Below are 6,000 nucleotides of genomic sequence, written 5' to 3'. Positions count from 1 at the left end.
ACGCTGGCCCCGGCACAGACAGACGGACAACATATTTTGCACCCACACACTGTTTATTTACACTATATACAAATATTCAAAGTCACGTGCACTCACAATCCCCAGTGCCTCTTGCACCGATTTCCCCAAAGTCCAGGGCCCACAGTCTTTGTGCCTTCCTGGCCGGCTCCCGTCCTCTCTCTCTCTCTCTCTCTCTCTCTCTCTCTCTCTCTCTCTCTCTCTCTCTCTCTCTCTCTCTCTCCAGCTCAGTCCTGCTACCTCCCGACTTCCACCAATGACTGGAGGGAGGCGGCCCCTTTTATGGGAACCCGGATGGGCTCCAGCTGCTTCCCGGCACTTAGTCCTGGCCACACCCCTGTGTGGCGGAAGTGCCGGCTGCGCACCCGGAAGCCGTCCGTGTATCCCCTTTCGTCTTCCCCCCGGCACTTCCTGTTGTGGCAGAAGTGCCGGGCTCCCGGGATCAATAGGCACTGGGGCGCCGCCTGGCGGTGGCCACGGGTCCCTACAGGGCTGGGCTTCCAAGCCCTGTACCCGTGGTCCCCAATATAACCAGGACGGACACCCCCTCGCGGTCTGGAGGAGGCACAAGCCCTCCTCTCCTCCTCCTGGGCGTCCCGGCCGGGCTCCAGCCCCGGCCGGGGACCACATCAGTTACGATGGGGTTTGAAAAACTCTAGTAAATTAAACATCTGTTTTACAATGAAGTAAAAGTTGCAGTAAAACTAACTTTGGCATCAAATCCTTTTTATGTCAATATTGCTAAAACAGAAAACTACAACTGTAATATGTACATTTATTTTTGTAACTGAAGAAAATACTCAATAAATTGTTACACATTGCACCAATCCAAGCAATGCAAAATATAACAATAGTTCCATAAAACTGCCACGTAGAATGTTAAATGTAAACAAAATGAAAAATATAAATGCATAAAATTAATTTCATCATTTGCTTTTAAATTTACTGTGCAGGGGGCAATTTATCAAATATTATGGACCAGTTGTCAGAACCAATGATTGCGTTGAGGCTTGGGATATGTGCTGTATAACATTCATATCAGTTCTTTTTTTTATTTGTTGGGCAGAGTGGGGCTGCAGTGCAAAAATTATCGGGGGCAGTGCTGACCCGAGCTTCTACATCTGGCTGAAAGGTAGCCAATGAGGTAGGGTACACTAGGTTAAACAGAACATTATTTGTCCCTTGGGGAAAATTTGTCTTTTATTTATTTACATTTTTTAATTTGATAGACTTTTTGATCCCCATGGAGAAATTGACTTTGCATATGACCTTTTAGGAGTCAGAGTACAGGGTCAGTAATTGTGCAGCTCCTCTGGAGCACTTTTACATGTTAAGGGCTTTGCTCAAGGGCCCAATGGAGTAGAATCTCTTCTGGCACTAGAAGGATTTGAACCAGCAACCTTCCAAATATCAGTGCAAATCCATAGCCACAAAGCCACCACTCCGCCCTAAAAAGGCTCTTTAAAACAATTACATAAATAGATAGATAAATAAATATACATACACACGCTCTATGGTCTGAAGACACACCAGGATAACTAAAAGGGAAAGAAAAAAATGAAAAATAAAGAAAGCTTCTGATTTGGAATTTACAGTCCCAGTGAGGCATTTTGCAGACATATTGTTGTTGGTATAATGGAGCCCCAGTAGCATTACTTGACTCGCTTTTGCTGAATAATTTGTTGGCTGAAAGTACCCAGTCTTCGTGTATCAAAGAGAGGATGTGCACAATTCATAATGGCACTCAGTTTTAATTCTCATCTTTGACAAAGATGAAATATGATGTCTAAGATGTAGTGTAATCTTATAATCAGAACCTATTCTGTTCATGACAACCTTACCTGGTCAAACTTTTATCTGCTTTGTGTTTCTAGAATGAAGTAGAGCTTACAATGGAATATTTACAGAATTAAAAACATTTATAATGAATGTTTACATACTCAAAGGACCACTTACTGCAAATAATTATTTGACAAAATAGTTCATGTTGATCATTTCCTTACTGAAAATGTTCCACCTTCTTTGTTAACAATTGGTATACATTTTCAGTTATAATGCCTTGATTTAACGGAACCTGGCAATAGCAGTGCTAATTTAAGTATGTCTCTGTTACCTAAGGAGAACAGACTTTAGAACAGAAAGTTCTGCATGGAGCCCAATACGCAACAACACTTACAACTTTTATTTAGAATTCACAGAGTCAGAGAGTAAAAGAAAATATAACGTACCCCCTTTCTTTTTCTCACCAGGATAAATATCCAGCTTCTCTTTTCAATGATTTGTGTGATAATTCACAGCCACTGCAGCAGCAATTAACAATCTTAAACGATCTAACCCCCCCCCCCCCATGTCAACAAAAAAACAAAAATGTCCTAATTTTCTACAGTGAATGCTGTATCATTAACAAAATGTGGAAAAGTATATTTTTTGCTTAGGCTGACCTGACATAGAGATGCAAGTAGACCAAAATGCTTTTCTAGTTGGGAGTACTTAGAAAAAAATTAACAGTGCTGAATCTAATTTGAACATTTTAAAACAGGTACCATTCCCCTTCCCTTTTTATAGTAAAGTCGAGTAAGATAAATAACATTTATGCTACAAAACATTTCAAATAACCAGATAACTTAATAAAATAATAATATATATGTAATATAAATGAGTTTGTACATTTTCAGCAATATCCTGTGTCCCAAACAACTCAGCCATTTTGTTCTCTGAAGGACGATCAGCTGTACAACCAGTCAGACTAGTGATATCAGTAGAGAGATCTAAAAAGTTCCAGTTTTCCGGAGATGATGCTGGAAGTTCAATGTTAGGTAAAAATATAAGAGACAAGTTGTCTCTAGTGGTAGGCGATAAAGGCAAAGTGTATGACTTGAGTCTATTGTAATGAACAGACTGAATACAGAGGTGAGGGTCCAGTGAACAATTAAACTGGTGTTTTATTTGAAAGGATCCTCTCCAGTGAGGGTCAAGTTTTAATTTATTTTTTGAAAGTGTGCTTAACCATACTAAGGGTGGGCCATGTATATGGATACACCTTAATAAAATGGGAATGGTTGGTGATATTAACTTCCTGTTTGTGGCACATTAGTATATGTGAGGGGGGAAACATTTCAAGATGGGTGGTGACCATGGTGGCCATTTTGAAGTTGGCCATTTTGGATCCAACTTTTTTTTTTTCAATAGGAAGAGGGTCATGTGACACATCAAACATATTGGGAATTTCACAAGAAAAACAATGGTGTGCTTGGTTTTAACGTAACTTTATTCTTTCATGAGTTATTTACAAGTTTCTGACCACTTATAAAATGTGTTCAATGTGCTGCCCATTGTGTTGGATTGTCAATGCAACCCTCTTCTCCCACTCTTCACACACTGATAGAAACACCGCAGGAGAAATGCTAGCACAGGCTTCCAGTATCCGTAGTTTCAGGTGCTGCACATCTCGTATCTTCACAGCATAGACAATTGCCTTCAGATGACCCCAAAGATAAAAGTCTAAGGGGGTCAGATCGGGAGACCTTGGGGGCCATTCAACTGGCCCATGACGACCAATCCACTTTCCAGGAAACTGTTCATCTAGGAATGCTCGGACCTGACACCCATAATGTGGTGGTGCACCATCTTGCTGGAAAAACTCAGGGAACGTGCCAGCTTCAGTGCATAAAGAGGGAAACACATCATCATGTAGCAATTTCGCATATCCAGTGGCCTTGAGGTTTCCATTGATGAAGAATGGCCCCACTATCTTTGTACCCCATATACCACACCATACCATCAATTTTTTTGTTCCAACAGTCTTGGAGGGATCTATCCAATGTGGGTTAGTGTCAGACCAATAGCGGTGGTTTTGTTTGTTAACTTAAAGTTTGCCTCATCACTGAACAAAATCTTCTGCGTAAACTGAGGGTCCTGTTCCAATTTTTGTTTTGCCCATTCTGCAAATTCAGTGCGCCGATCTGGGTCATCCTCGTTGAGATGCTGCAGTAGCTGGAGTTTGTAAGGGTGCCATTTGTGAGTAGCTAATATCCGCCGAAGGGATGTTCGACTAATGCCACTCTCCAGTGACATGCGGCGAGTGCTATGCTGTGGGCTCTTGCTGAATGAAGCTAGGACAGCCACTGATGTTTCTTCATTAGTGACAGTTTTCATGCGTCCACATTTTGGCAAATCCAACACTGAACCAGTTTCACGAAACTTAGCAAGCAGTTTGCTAACTGTAGCATGGGAGATGGGTGGTCTCGTAGGGTGTCTTGCATTGAAATCTGCTGCAATGACCTGGTTACTGCGTTCACCAGACATCAACACAATTTCTATCCGCTCCTCACGTGTTAACCTCTGCGACATGTCAATGGCTGTAAACAAAGAGAAACTTGTAAATAACTCATGAAAGAATAAAGTTACGTTAAAACCAAGCACACCATTGTTTTTCTTGTGAAATTCCCAATAAGTTTGATGTGTCACATGACCCTCTTCCTATTGAAAAAATAAAAGTTGGATCCAAAATGGCCGACTTCAAAATGGCCACCATGGTCACCACCCATCTTGAAAAGTTTTCCCCCTCACATATACTAATGTGCCACAAACAGGAAGTTACTATCACCAACCATTCCCATTTTATTAAGGTGTATCCATATAAATGGCCCACCCTGGTAGATCACCTACATAATAGGGTTCATGATGTGTTTTAGCATCATGATAAGACTTTTGTTTAGCACTTGTAATAAAATTATTTTGTAATATCTCTGACTCAGTATTCCAGAAGCAAACATGGTTGGGGATTCAGAAGCCACAATTCCTGGACAAGGGTGACCAATAAGGACTCCTAAAGGCACACTAGCCTAATGTCCATGTGTGTGGAAGTAAGGGGTATATCCAGTACCAAGCATGTGTTGAGGTGTTTTAAGCAAAAACATCTTGAAACAAATGATCATCTCATTCATCAGAGTGTGCGATTTTTGCCAACTGATCTATTAGGGTTCTGTTGAATCTTTCAACAATGCTATATGACTTTGGATTATATGGTAATGTATGTGTCAGGAGCTCTGACACTAAATTATTGGAAACAACTACTTTGATCCATTGTGATTGGATATCTGGAGCCATTACTGTATGATTTAGGATACCATCAACCAAGGTGAGATGTTTATACTTAGCCTGTAGTTGAGCCAGTGTTGTTAATGTGTTAGTCAGATTCCTTTGCAAAAGTCTTCTCTCAAAACCAGACAATTGATTAATTACTGTACATTCCATTGCATGCCTATGCCAGTACTGTCCCCACCACTGTAAGCAATCCATCTGTATAAAGAACAAACAAAGGTGCCAGTCAGGCATTACAGTAACTGGCTCTAGTGCTAGAGCTTGGTGTAGATAAAGGATGCACAATACTCATCTGTCCACTGAAAAGGAATCTTTTTCCAAATAAGGTAATGCAGACAAGCAGCGTGATGAGCAAAGTCTTTAACAAATCTCCTGTAATAAAAGAAAAGTCCAAAAAATGTATGAACCTCTGAAACTGACTGTGGGACAGGCCATGTTTTAACATGATCTGTATTCCTAGAATCACGTCTCAGGCCTTCTTTGGAGATGGCATGTCCCAAGAAGTCAACATGATTGCAAGCTAAGTGACATTTTGTTGGGTTAAGTTGGTACCCTGCACTTTTAATCTTGGAAAAAACTTCTCTTAGATGGTCCAAAAGAGCTTCAAAAATTTTACTATAAATTAGAATATCGTCAAAATAAACAACACCCACCTGCCATGGAAGGCCCTGCATCACCGGGTCTATTAGGCTTTGATATGTTGCAGGTACATTAGTCAGCCTCAGTGGCATGACTCTAAATTGGTATAGACCTCAGCCAGTATTGAATGCAGTCTTTTCTCTGTCTTTTTGAGCATCCTCCACCTTCCAGTAACTGTTGGAAAAATGAAGAGTGCCTTACCATGCAGAATCAGCTACTGCATCTAAGGTGTCATCCACA

Source organism: Polypterus senegalus, chromosome 14 (genome assembly GCF_016835505.1).
Source record: "Polypterus senegalus isolate Bchr_013 chromosome 14, ASM1683550v1, whole genome shotgun sequence".
NCBI classification, from domain to species: Eukaryota; Metazoa; Chordata; class Cladistia; order Polypteriformes; family Polypteridae; genus Polypterus; species Polypterus senegalus.
The sequence above is the reverse complement of the archived record's forward strand: the minus strand, read 5'-3'. Positions refer to the sequence as shown.